The 14,017-nt window shown below is 39.6% G+C and overlaps 1 protein-coding gene across 4 annotated transcripts in view; it reads left to right on the top strand.

Moving 5' to 3' along the window:
* The window catches only part of pacs2 (phosphofurin acidic cluster sorting protein 2), a 73,379-nt gene that overhangs the window by 28,688 nt on the left and 30,674 nt on the right, over positions 1-14,017 (top strand). The window contains exon 2 of one of the 4 annotated variants that reach the window (XM_027999816.1): positions 6,667-6,790. The exons of 2 other annotated variants lie outside the window; for them this stretch is intronic. The gene's annotated coding sequence lies outside the window, so the exon portion shown is untranslated. Of the gene's footprint in view, positions 1-6,666; positions 6,791-12,259; positions 12,280-14,017 lie in introns of those variants that run through there. One more of the 4 variants, XM_027999817.1, reaches the window with a different exon arrangement.

Below are 14,017 nucleotides of genomic sequence, written 5' to 3'. Positions count from 1 at the left end.
GTTTTAATGTCATCACTTAGCCTCCGGTGTAATTTTGCCTGAATATGTGCATTTTGAAAGATCTTAGTATAAAACGTTGATGGAAAAATTCGACAAAAAAACGGCCTCAATTTTGCAAAAGATACATTGAGAGCTTTTTTAAGCTTTGTTTTTAGCTTTTTCGAAAAAGACTGCACAAAAAGGGGGAGATGGAAACACATATATTTATACATATATCTATTTAGAACCACTTCTCAGTTCTAAAAACGTTGTTAATTGCTTAATGAAGGAACTTTATTGTGATGGCTTCCTGAAGGTGGCATTCCTGAACCTCTTAAAGAGACAGAGGCCCTATTTCAAGGCATTAAATTGCAAGGTCAAATTTGCTTTAGATCATGTTTGATATATACATAATTTTTTATAAGAACTGAAGGTGATGTAGTTTCTTGATGGTGGTACAAAATATACTATGTATTTGGAAAGTACATAACACTGCCTCTTTAAGATTTCTGAATAAGGTTTAAAGTTTCTGAAATTTGCTATTTTCTCTAAAATACTATGAATAATTTTTTTTTAAATGAAAACATCCTGCCCATACTTGTTGTTTTGAAGTAACTGAATTATGCACAAAGATGCATTTAAACACCAGGTGAGAAGAGACAAACCTACTGTTCAGATCCCCCAGGGAGGACTAAGGAGCCTCAGAGAGAGGTTAAAGGTCACCTTCCAAGCACCAAAATGTGCAAAATTTAACCTAAAATATGTGTTTGTTTGTTGCTTGTACACATGTGTGTGTGTGTGTGTGTGCGTGTGTGCGTGTGTGTGTGTGTCAGTGAGTGTTTGTTGTCACTCATGTTGTGCTGACATAAATCTGTCACCTTGCTGGAACATGTCCTCCTTATGAGGCGTTAGCTTTATGTAAATAGTAGTTAAGGTTAAGGTTGGAGTAAGTCTGAACGAAAGGAATGTCATGTCTTCTGCAGTCCAAGAAACATAGTAATTTCCCTGCTGGGATGAATAAAGTACTTCTATTCTATTCTATTCTATTCTATAGCTGTTTACGTGCGTGTGTGGGGGTGTGTTTGTGTGTGTTTGTGTGCACTCTTAATTTATTCAGACACACACACACTCATTCACATACTCGTTCTCGTCCTGGCAAAGCTGTTCTCTCCAGTTTGACAGGTTTAACTTGGATCTATTTTTGGCCTGTGGTGTCCTGAGCTTCATGACACACACACCCACACACACCGCACACACATGGAGATGAAAACACAACCATGCCAGGTTCTGCTCTGTCACTTCACTACATCTTCTCCTCAGCCAGCCGGTAAATCCCTCGGCTGAATATTGCATGAGCAGCTGAGCGCTGGAGGGCCTCAGGCAGCAGGCAGAATAATGGGAAAGAACCAGCGGCAGATTGATTGTAGTGTGTGTGTGTGTGTGTGTGTGTGTGTTGGGGTGTGTGCGGGCGTGTGTGAGAAACTTACACACCTACTGGTTATGTTACCTTGCTTTTGGGGTGTTGCAGTGAAGGCATCAGAGTAATATATGGAGTAATGTTGAGATGACGATGCTAAACACGCTAATTGTCCTTGTTATTTTCATCGCCCATCAAGATGAAGGCCTCGGATCTTCAGCCCGCCTCTGCTCACTGACTCTAATAAATAGCCACCACGTGTCAAAAAGCCATATTTCCCAACAGGGGAGCTAAGTTTCAAGCGAGCTGATGCAGCATGGCCGCTTTCTATGCGCTCACTCCGCAGTGCAGCATGCCCTTTTAGTGCTTATTGTAAAACAAAGCATTTCCCTTTGTATTATGAAAAAAAATCTCGCTGTTTGTGTCTAGTATGCAAATGGTATGGAAGGCATGGAGCGAATGTGTTAGCCTGGTAAAATGCAAAGCTGCAAATATCCAGTGGTTCTTGTTGGGATTGGTTTGAGTAAGCAGAGATCAAAAGGTGAAGATGTTAGCTGTTCACTGGAGCAGTAAGACGAGTCTCTCTACTGGAAGACAACGAAAGTCAAGAAGACAAAGGAAAACTCTAGGGCTGTCAATGTTGACGTGTTAACGTTGGGATTAATCTAGAAAGTTTAACACGTTAATATTACATGATCCTATTTTGACCTAAAAGCCTCTCTCCAGTGGAGCGTTACTTAGTTCAAAGTGTCACCTTCCATGGTCTTGTACTGCGGTCAACAGTGCAGAGTTGCAAACTCGAGTGACAAGTTGATGGACAAGAGTCAGACCGGTGTGTTCAGAGGCAGATTTCACTTTAAAAGACATTGGGATGGATGTTTGAATAAAACTGAGGTAGCGTATACATTTGGCAACAATGTAGATTATAGATTAGAATTAACTTATCTATATTAACATTTGAAACAAAATGACTTCTTTCAAACCGTCCTGAATATGAAAACCAGGAAAACTGACATTTTTATACGCACTTATAATCACCTGTTTGAAAACATTACAAGCTAACAAAATTGAGCTTAGTGATTAATCGTAATTAATCACAACGCTCAAGCGATTAATTTGATTACATTTATTAATCGATTGACGGCACACAACCAGCCCCGGGATCCTCACATGACATGTTTGCTGAATTATATTTTTTACTTTTTGATGCGTTTCGACAAAAGTGTCCTTCGTTTTAAACCCTGGTGCAAAAGCGACGTTTTCCAATTCTTATATAAAGGTTTGTTTGAGATAGTCAGATTTAAAGTTTTGAGGCGACGGCTTCGTTGTGGCCTTGCTGAGGTGAGTTTACCTGCTCCAGATGATTCAGCAACTGACAGCTGTGGGTTAAAACCAAAATCGGTCAGAATCTGCATATGAAACCAGCTGAAAATGTTGTTGCATCAGGCTCTTAGTACTCTGTCACTGGTATTTTTCTACATATGGTGTGCAGGCTAAGTTCTCTCTTTTTTCCTCATTTGTTTTCAAAGATTATTTTCTGTGTTTTAATTTCTTGCAACCTGAAAATCTGTTGGATTTTTAGAATGTGAGCTAGCTCTCTGTTGGACTGAACAATAAAATGCTTCTTTTTTTACCTTTAAACATAACCACCAATGACAGCAGCCGGGACTTTAAATGCACAAACGCCATTGCTCTTCAGCTGGTTGACAGATGCAAAGTCATCATTACATGTGCGGTTCGGCTCGTGAGGCAACACAAACCTGTCATAAGTTTGGTGTGACGGAGTGCAACTGTCACAAAAGGCAGAAAAGTCCAAAAAGAAGTGTCTCAAGGAATCATTTTTCAAAACGGGGAGAGGAAGAGTAATTCGCCTCCAAGCTGCAAGCGTCAGCAGATTACACCCTCCCAGTTTGAGAAATTAGTCTGCAGGCTGTCTTTAAAAAAGAATTGAGCAAACATTTTTAGCCATCAATATTTCATTAAATATGACTTATTTTCCTTTTTTTTTTTTGCTTTAGTGGATATTTTTAAATACCCCGCCTCTCGCCCGGAGCGTTAGCTGGAGATAGGCACCAGCACCCCTCCCGACCCCACCAGGGACAAGGGTGTTAGAAAATGGATGGATGGATTTTTTTAAATGATTGTGTCATCAAGAAACAAGGCCCACATTGGGTAGAGCTTAATTCTTTTCAAAATTGATATTCTATACAGTCAAAGCAGGTAGCTCTTTATTTTGAAAATCCACTTCTAGTTTAAAAAAAATCACAATTAATCTAATGAATGAAAAATTCCTCGTCACTGTGGCAGTATACCACTGCTAAATTGTCTTTGATTCTAATGACATCTGAAAATGTTTACTGTATGATGCTAAAATTATACATAAAATATATTCTATACAAAATACTATAGCTCTTTCAGTGGACGGATTGTTTCTTATACAGGCTGTTTGTGCATTCTTTGTGGATATCTTAAATTAATTTTTTTTAAAAGTAAGTTTGCCTTAAATATGATCATTACAAGTATTAAATTTTGTCTTAACAGGACAATTTAATCACTATTTTCTATGTTCTTTTCTTGTGGGACTCTTCTGTCAGATTCTGCTAATATACCCTTTCTAGCCAGCTAGCTAGCTACACGCAAAAAAGCTAGCTAGGCTAGTTATCGAGCTAGCTAAACAGCTGTCTAATTAGCTAGCTTTTATGCGTCTTTCATGGGTACGTACTATTTTATTTCAAGTTGGCTGAATGAGGTTTGTACATTGAAATCCCACCAATCTGCTTTTGTTAAACTGCTAACTATGACAAGACTTTTGGGGGGTTTCTGCTTGAATCTGGGCTAAAAGTTCAGAAAGTATGAGCCCAGAGAAGAGGAAAAGCTCCTGCCTTTATCATAATTACATCTTTAGAATAGGTTTTTATGGATAGTTTGAACTAATTGAGTAGACTAGGACGTTTTCTGCTAACTAGGATATTTGGAGAAGATCATAATCAGTGAGTTTCAGTTGCTCAAAGTCCAGCTGAGGAAATATCTTTCTAGAACATGATAAATATTTTAAACTTTTGCTAATAAAGGTAGCTCAAAAGCTATTGAATTTTAGGTTGTACTTAATTTTTGTACAACTATTTTTGGATTAATGCCAAGTTCTTGTTGAATAATAAACAGTGTCATGATTGCGGTAAACTAATGTCAGGCTTTTATTAGACCAAGAACATTGTTGTAAGTCTTAATAAATTAAACATTTGAACTGATAAAGAGCATATTTTTTATTTATCCGCTTGCAAAGCCAGAAACAATCATACCTAAGAGGGAACTAATATTGAGCTTAAAGTGTTTTAATGACAATCTAGCAAACTCTGAAAACCTCTGAAGACCCAGACAATGAGCTTAAATACTTCTGTTGCCACTTTTTCTCTTTATCCAGTCTGTTGTCATTATTAATATCTAAAAGGAAATTATTTGAAAGTGCATCTTGTTTGTCAACTCCGGCTTCTGACCGCAGCAGCTGAGGAAGTGGTAAGGTGTCCGGGGGCGGTGGGTTTAGAAGCTCTCTTGCAACATGTCAGACATTCATAGCTGAGGGCGAGGCATGTTTAGGACGGGATAACACCAACCATAGCTGTGTTGTGGATGTGTTTGCAGTGTGTATAAGTAGCAGGAATGCAGTGTTCCTGTGTGATGTGTGCGTCTCAGGTTTCACTTTGGGTCTGCAGGGCAGGCAGGACACTACGTCCCTTCTTCCTCTGTCTCTCATGTGTTAGCCTAAAGAAGCATCTCCCTTCAGTATTACTGTATGTTTTGTTTTTTAATCTGTCACAGTGCCAACACTATATCTGTCGTCTGCTGTTGCCGTGACAGCTGCAAGGTGCTTTCTCTTTCTTTTGCGTAGCTTTGAGTAGGTGTGATGTGTGAAAACCTTCAAGGCGCCATAAACACACAGTCGTCACTGTCATTTTTGTTTTCAAAACCAAAATGATAACAGCAGAAAATAGCAGACTGGTGATAAAATTAAATGTAACTGTATCTCGCAAACTGTTGTTTCTCTCTAAAATAGTAATGACTATAAATGCATAGAAATTCACAGTGATTAGGTTATGTTGAACCAAAACATTGACCTGCTGATGCCGGTTTCCGCCTGTTTTGATTTCCCGTTAGCCGCTGCTATTAACTCTACTCTATATATTTCTTTCTAGCATTTGTTACTGTGAGTGGTAGTTGTTGATAGTAGAGACCGCGGTGGCGTCACACTGTGTGTGTATGAGAGAGGGCACCATACCTGTCAAGTTTGAGAATGCGGGAAATGTCGCCGTCCGGTATAGGTAGTCAGAACACCGGCCCAAACGGGACATTTGACAGGTATGTCAGTAACTGTAAAACAAAATTTTTCTATTTCAAAAGGAGTGATTTAGAAATCACATTTTAAGTTATGGTTAGCATCCTGTTTCAGCCGCTATGGCTAACACATAGCTCCGTGGAGTGATACTCAGAGCCGCACGCTCTCGAGGCGGACGCAATTTTACTAATGGATACGGATACTCTGTCACACGGTAAACTGCACGGCATAGATGCACATTTTGAAATATCAAATTGGAAAAGGTTGACGAAAAAGGTCAAATTCAAAATTACTTCCTCAAAGTTTTTATGCTTGAAGCAGCTTTAGGCTTTTCTGAAAAAAGAGGTAATACGCTAAAGGGGAAACGGAAACACGTTTACCGAATAAGTTCTGACGTAGCGAACAGTCAGCTGTTTTTGCTGTTGGAGTGCATTAGAATTGGATATTTTCTTCTTTACGTCTCCCGACAGCATGGAACTTCTCCAATACTAGTTGACATGACAGAACAATTAGGCCATAACTCGCTCGATAACAATACATTACTGAAAAATCTCTTTTATTTGCTAGTTTGCAACCTCAACATGTGACGGTTACGCTTAGCGTAGCCTTGTTGATTCGCTCCCAACCAGTAGATGGAAACACGCCCAATTTGCATTTTATTTGTTTCCTTTTTTGCGACAGGGAAAAAAAAATATCCCTGATAATTGGATGGAAACAGCTAGTTTTCACACCAAACTGTTTTGTATGCGACGCTTGGCTGATAAGGCTGAGAGTTACCGCCATTGGAGAATAGAGAATTAGAGAATATAGAAACTTGTATAATACATCAATGAGGAAATATAAGTACTTCCACAAAACAAACAAAAAATACATGGAGGGATTTATTAGATTGTTAGCCTCAGCATTTCTAAGACGCTGCCAACATTTCCAAATACTACAGGTTCCATAAGAGACTAGAGGCTTGAAATTACTGAACTGAACAACTTGTACGGTCTTCCTGGTACCTGCTGAAGTCGCCTCTATGCCAGTCGGACCCTTCGCTGGTTTCACAAAACATCCCCAAGGTGTGTATGACTTAAACGTTTTTGTCTTTCTGGAAAAAGTTAGGTCCCCTTTTCTACATTTTCATTATGAAGACCTGATCTGTTCTCCACATCTGACCTTTTTCAATCACTGGTAGACAAAAGGTTTGCAGGGTGGAAGAAAACTTTGATCCAGCAGAAATTACTGACATACTCCCAACTCTCTGCTGCTCAAACATGGGTTAAATTTGAGGGATGGAAAGAAAGACCAATGAAAAAGGTGAAGCGAATATAGACAGACAAGATGAACCCAAATAGATGCCTGAATTTAGATCACGAAAGCTTTTTTTTCACAAGATGAGAGAAAATACGAGCTTCTACTTGGAGCTATATTTCACCTGGATTTTAATGAGTTCCAGGTGTTAGGAATACTCATCTCTGATTGGCCAGTTCAGGTCATTCGGCTAGAATGTTCAAACAAACATATGAGGTGTAACTAGACTAGTTAAACACAACACTATGGTAACGTACATTGTACGTGTGGTTGGTGCACATCAAACATCATAATTATTGTAACCATGGGGACCAGACATCAATAATTTTGAGTCTGAGTTGTTCTGATGCTGAAAATGTTATAAATGCAGGCAAACCTGAGCATCCATGTTAAAGGTTTGTGAGGCAGGACAAAAGAAAAAGTAGGGCAAGCTTATATGCACTACAGGAATGAAAGATCCATTCATTTAAACTGGTACAAAGTATACACACCCCTGTAAGATTGTTAAAGAAAGAAAAAAGACCATGATGAGCCATTTAAAATAGTTTTTCTACTTTTAATGACATAAGATGAACCAAAAGTTTACATGGAGCAAATAGACTTTTTTTCTATGTGTGTGAAGTTGTCAGACCAAACATCTCTTGTTTTAAGTCAAAATTATTCATATTAGCTAAATGGCCAAAATAACAAGAGACAGAATTAGTCAGAAATGTATTTATGAATGTCTTCCTAAGTTTACATTAGAGATTCACCGATCCAGTATTAATATCTGTATTGGTGCCGATATAGAAAAAATATTCTGTATTGGGTATCAGTGACGATGTGCCCAATCTATAAGAGCAGATCTATTCTGTTTAGTTCTATACATTGTGCTTTAAGTGACATCATGCTTTATTATTTATATTTAAAATTCCTGATAACACTTTCTGAACCAGTTGAAAGCAGGTTTGTTGCAGTTTATTTATTACATTTTTGACCCATCTTTTTTGTCAGTTTCTTCATTATTTATTTTACATGGGTTGTTATATTCCCAGTCTCACTGACTGAGCAAATTCAAGATATGCTGTTCTTACATGTTTGACCAAGCTTAGTGAAGCTGTCGGTGTATTTAAATGTGCTGTGCTGGAGCAGAGTTATCAAATAAAATTGTCATTCAGTACATTTATGTCTGTGTTGACGAAAAAAAGAGAGAAACATTTAGGGTCAATTCAGCTTTGTTTTTCTGTATCAGATCGGTATCGGCTTATACTAAAACTCCAATATCTGTATCGGTATCGGAAGTGAAAAAAGTGGATCGTGCATTCTTAGTTTACTTAGAGGATGATTATTATCTCTTTCAACCATGAGGGCTGGTGTTTTTCATGAAGCCCATTGATTTAGGAAGTGCAGAGTAATTAGCAGTTCTTGGTAAATAAATCCTTGAGTTTCTTCAGAGCGCTAATATGGTCATTTGGACTAAAGCTTCAAAATCTGATTGTCAGTTATGGTTGCTGCTCTTAAGGATGTTATACTTCAGCTAATTTGTCTTCTTCATAAAAATCTAACATGCATTTTTGTTTTTTCCACATTCCTTATGCATAATGTTGTCAGTCAATGTGGGGAAGAATATATATATATATATATTGGACTACCTGGCCCTTTCCTGCCTGCATTCCCGGAAATGTCAGAACACAAGGTGCCTCGTTATGACGCACGTCGAAATGAACATAAGAGCACTCAACATATAACGAGACGAGAACTAAGTGCAGTCCTTTACCAGCACAAACCATCTGCACTCTGCACCATGGCAACCCTCGGCGATTCAATGAGAACATGAACACCAACCTGATGTATCTAAAAAAAAAAACAACTAAAAAGATCTCATCAGCGGTGAGCAGTTATGGGTGTGCGCGATGGCTTTATGTGCAGCATCTGTCGATTTACTGAAGGTGTTGTGTTTCAAACTTTAGAGGAAATCAGATCCGGCTTCGCCGCTGAGTTTGAGCTCAGCTCGGCCTGCCAGGCGTGGTCTCATGTGGAAAGGTCCGGAGATCATGTGTGCAGAGGCTTTCAGAAGAACAGGAATAGAAATCCAGCGGAAGTATTCACACCCCTTGAACTCTTTTACGTTTTGCTACATAGTGGATTTTGTTGAGATTTTACGAGAAACACCAATACATGTTGTCGAATAGTTGCAAACTGGAGCAAAAGTAAATCATGGTTTTCAATTTTTTTTGGGTGAATTAACATCTGTAATGTGTGCTGTGCATTTCCAATCAGACATCTTTTCTCTGATGCCCCTAAATAACATCCAGTGCAACAATTGCCTTCAGAAGTCACATACTAATCCACTTTTTTCACAGCCGATATCAATATCTAAGGCTTAGTACCAGCCGATACAGAAAAGCAGACTTGAAATAACTTAAAATGTCTGTTTTTTTAGAACACAGAAATAAATGTACTGAACTACAAATGTATAGTTCACTAAGTTTGGTCAAACATGTAAAAACAACTTTAATTTGTTTCGTCACTGCAATTAGGAGCATAACAGCCAATGTGACATAAATAACAAACAGAAGCTGACAAAAACAATAGGTTGACTAATTTGGTCAAAAATTAAAAAAATAAACTGCAACAAACCTTCTCTCAGAATGGTTCAGAAATTACAGTTAGGAATGTTAAATTTGATGTAAAATAAGTAATAAAGCGTGACGTCACCAAAAAGCACAAAACATAGAATTACAATGAATAGATCTGCCCTTACGGATAGGGCACATTGTCACCGATACCGAGCTAGAATTGTTTTCAGAATTGGGATCGATAACAATATTAATATTGGATCGGTGCATCTTTATACATAGTTGTTAATTTCACGTTTGTGAGGAAGATGCCGGGCTGATTCATGAACAGGAAGTCCAGTTTGGTCCTGTAGTCAGACTTGACTCTGAACCGTTTCATCATGTGTGGGAATGCTTGGACTGGCGTTGCTAATGGCATGCTAATTAGCTTTACATTGTCTAATGAAGGGCTGCCGTTTTGTGCTTGAGTGAAAAATCACTCCGCTTCACCCACCTCCTTCAGAAACATGTGGAAGAGTATAATTTGTCGCGTTTCGCTGTGAGAGTGGGAGAGCCGGACGTCAGAGCGGCCTGCTGAGACGAACGCTGAACTGTGAAAGGTGATTTGGAGTACAATTTCAAGCCGACACATTCAGAAATGGAATTTTCTCCAAAAACGATAAGTTCCAGAAGCCTGCAGATTTCTTTTGTTGCAGAGCGACGTCGATGCTTTGCAGATTTTTCAACTCTACCTGCTGTGAAATGACACCTCTCTGCTCTCTCCCAGCTCAACTGCGACATGTAATCAAAATGAAAGGATTTATCCTTGTATAAAAGGATAAATCCTCCAGTTTATCCTTTGCCTTATGGCCTGAACCTCCGAACTAATCCATATATGCTTCATACTGCTGAATTACAGAGTACTTTTCTTTTTCTTGTTATTTGAGTGGCTAATCAGTGTTTAAATTATTAGCCCCTCAAACAATTCCTTTGGTTTATTGTTTAAGTTTGTACTTTTTCTAGACCGATCAAAACTCGAGGAACTTTTGTTTGATAATGTGCGGCTTTCTGTATCCCTGGGGAATAAAAAGGATGTGACACTGGCCCATTCCCTTTATCCACTCTAGCTTTCCCGAGAATCCATGTTTGTCTTTTCACGTCACACAGCAAGTTGGATGGTAAAGGAGACACAACTCTAATCTCCAAGGCTCTCTGTTAGAGAACTGCAGCGGAAAGTAGCATCTCTGGTTCACCAGGTGTCCATGACAACCATTAAGTCAAGTCATAGGTTTTTTGTAGCACGATTCATGGGAAAGCAACACAATCCCAATCTATACCTGAAGAAATAAAACAATAATAGTAAAAGTGCAAAAATGCAAACACAGACATTGTTATATGTTTACAATTTAACAACAGCTTTGGGAGAAAAAAATTGGTTTTTAATATTTAGTCATGAAATATTTATTTATAGATATTTAGGCACTGATTCTCTCTCAGATCTACTGTAGAACGTTTCACCAGACCACAAACCGGTCCCATTATTTACATGCTAATTGACTGTTCAGGAGTGACGCTTGAAACTTCTGTTTTTCCTGCCCTCGCCTTATGAAGGTCAAAAATGTCCACTTTGAAAAATGGCTCTGAAAATAAAAATTCTATTGTTTTTCCCAAAAATGAAACACTGACACCACATAAGCCATTATTGTATTTCGCAATAACTGTGCAATGATAAATTATAAGTCATTTTTGTCATATATTGTTCCACAAAAACTATGGATCAGAGAGTTTAGGAGAGGAACCAGGACTCTTGATAATCTGGACTTAAAGAGACAAAGAAGAAGACTAAGTACCGTACTGTTTACAAAAACAGCAGTGCAAGTAATTTTGCTAATGGGAATTCAGTCAATAACGTAAATTTGAATAAATGTTTAGAAGTCTGGACTCTCAGAATATTGGCCATTAGAGAATATGCAACTGCAATAAAATATTTTACACATCTTTACCATTAAACATGGCCGACACCGTCTCTGGCTCCTGATAAGGTTTGGCTGCGGCGTGTGTTTGCATTCTTTCTGTCTCCGATGAAGTGACACCAAAACAACTTCCAGATGGTTTTTCTGTTGTTTGTGTCAGATGAAATCTGTTGCAACGACGCCTAGAGGGCCTTTCTGCTCCTGGGCTCCGGGTTCGCCAGAGCATCTGCGTCGAGTCGACCGCCGGATCGGGGTTCGGGTCGCCGTGCGTTTCAGCCAAGCCTCTAGGAGGCCGGCTGCAGGGGAACGAAGAAGGACACAGATTTCTCTGCTGTGCTCTCAGAACAACGTCTGTTTGGGAATGTGCTTGTTGGTGAGCACAGATATTAGGTAATGGGAACAAGGAGGCCTTCAGTGAAAGAGACGACTGCTGTTTCTGTCCTTGCGTGGCGAGGAAGGAGCAGAGAGGTTGTTCAGACTGCCAAATCGTTAGCTTTTGTTAGCATAGCCACTTCTTAACTGTTTAAGTCGCTTTGTGAGAGACTCTGCCCAGTGACACGTCTTCCTTGTATTTTCCTGATGTTTCAGCGATCTGAGTGAAATGAAGCACCAGTTGGTGTAAATATTTAACATCCTCGTTGATTCTAATCATCATGGTCATTCCACTCTTAGAACTGACGACGGCACACATCTGGTTGAGCCCTGGTGAGACATCTGGAGCAGAGATTACAGCTTTAACAATGAAACGTGAGAAAAACATTGCTGGATTTTTTTGATAACAAATAACAGGTAACAAAACTTTAAGGAGTGGTACCATGTGTTTTCCAAACACACAGTTCTATTTTATAACACAGATTTTGTAACTATGTTACCTTCAGGTGTTATAGAAATGCTGTATATATCAATTATGACTTAAAAGAAATTTGTAATTTAACGTCTTGAAATTGGGGCTCTGTCTCTTTAAGAAAGTCCTGCTCTTCCTGAAACTCTGCCTTCAGGAAGTCATCACATCATGGCTCCTGTATTAACACTTTAACAACGTTTTTATCAGCATAATACTAAGAAGTAGCTCATATAGTGAGCTCAGCAGATGGGCAGTTCCACTAGATGTTTGCTAATTGCTGCTGGCTAGTCTGAAGGAGCTGAGTGAGGAGGGCTGCTCGGTGAGTGATTATAGGAAATTATTCTGACTAATTCCTTGATAAACCGAGCTTACATGAAGAAACGACAAGAGGTTTTTCACCACTTTTACTCCATTTTCTTTTGTAAGTGTATCCCAGGACATCTGCAATCGTTCTGCTGCCGTTGCCTCCTTCTACCCCCGCAGACCAACATCCAGCCACCTTGCATATCTGAGATAGATGGAGCAGTGGGACTGGGATCAGTGGAAACTAGGAAGAATACCAAACAGGAGCAGGAAGAATGCTGAGCATTGTCTGGACGTGAGAAGCTCTCAGGACAATGCGAGCCTTCTTTTGGCCGGCGTCCATTGTGCCCCGGCCTTTTCTCGGGTGGTGTCAGCTGGGGTGGAGAAAGGTCTTCATTCAGACTGCCGGGGGTTCCTTCAAACCTGCCATTGTCATCACTTCTTCTTCTCCCGCTGTGTGTTTTTTATTTTTCCCCCTCGCATCGAGGCTGATTGATACCCACTTGGTCGCAGAGCCGCAGTGTTGTAATTACGCCACTCAGCAAAGCGTGCGCTTTCCGAAAGGCCTTCGCCGGTACCGCCGCTACTTGCTTTTGTTCTCCGCCTCACCTTTCTATTTCCTGTTCTCAAAATAGGAGATCTGCAGAGGAGTTAGATTACACGTGTGGTCAAGTCCTAATCGCGGTGAATGTGTGGTTCATTGGTGTATCGTTTCTTTCCTTTCTGCCTACAGCGGGAGTTTTAGCCCACCTCTCGACGACATCCATTGCCGAGTTTATTTGTGTCCCAAGGTGATTTAGCCATGATGTCATTCCAATCAACCACTCTGTTAATGGTTTAATTTTGCAGAGAAAAGGAAGCGAGCCACGTGATAAACGGACCTTTTCTGAGCTGCTGGTCTGAATGATTTAGTCAAAGAACCACAGAAAGCTCCTCTAAAGGAAATTTCTATCCCCCCCTCATGGGAGGAAGAGTCTCCAAGATCGTGACAGGCTTGTTAAAGCACCTCTTACACACACACCCCCACCCCCACGCACACACCCATGCACGCTACCTAACAATACCTCCATGTTTGCCAACAGCCCAATTTCTTGCTTTCCTTCACTCTTTTCCTTGCTAAAGTGTTCATACCTCTGGATTTTCTCCTTGGGTTTTGCAACATTATGACTGCAAACCTGATCAGGTGAATGATGAACAGAGTACCAATCAATCAATCAATCAAATTTTATTTGTATAGCACATTTCAGCAGCAAGGCATTTCAAAGTGCTTTACAGCATAAACACAAAAACACAAAGTCATGCAACATAGAATCAACAATCAAAACATTACATTAAGTC

Source organism: Xiphophorus couchianus, chromosome 19 (genome assembly GCF_001444195.1).
Source record: "Xiphophorus couchianus chromosome 19, X_couchianus-1.0, whole genome shotgun sequence".
NCBI lineage: Eukaryota > Metazoa > Chordata > Actinopteri > Cyprinodontiformes > Poeciliidae > Xiphophorus > Xiphophorus couchianus.
The sequence above is the reverse complement of the archived record's forward strand: the minus strand, read 5'-3'. Positions and strand labels throughout refer to the sequence as shown.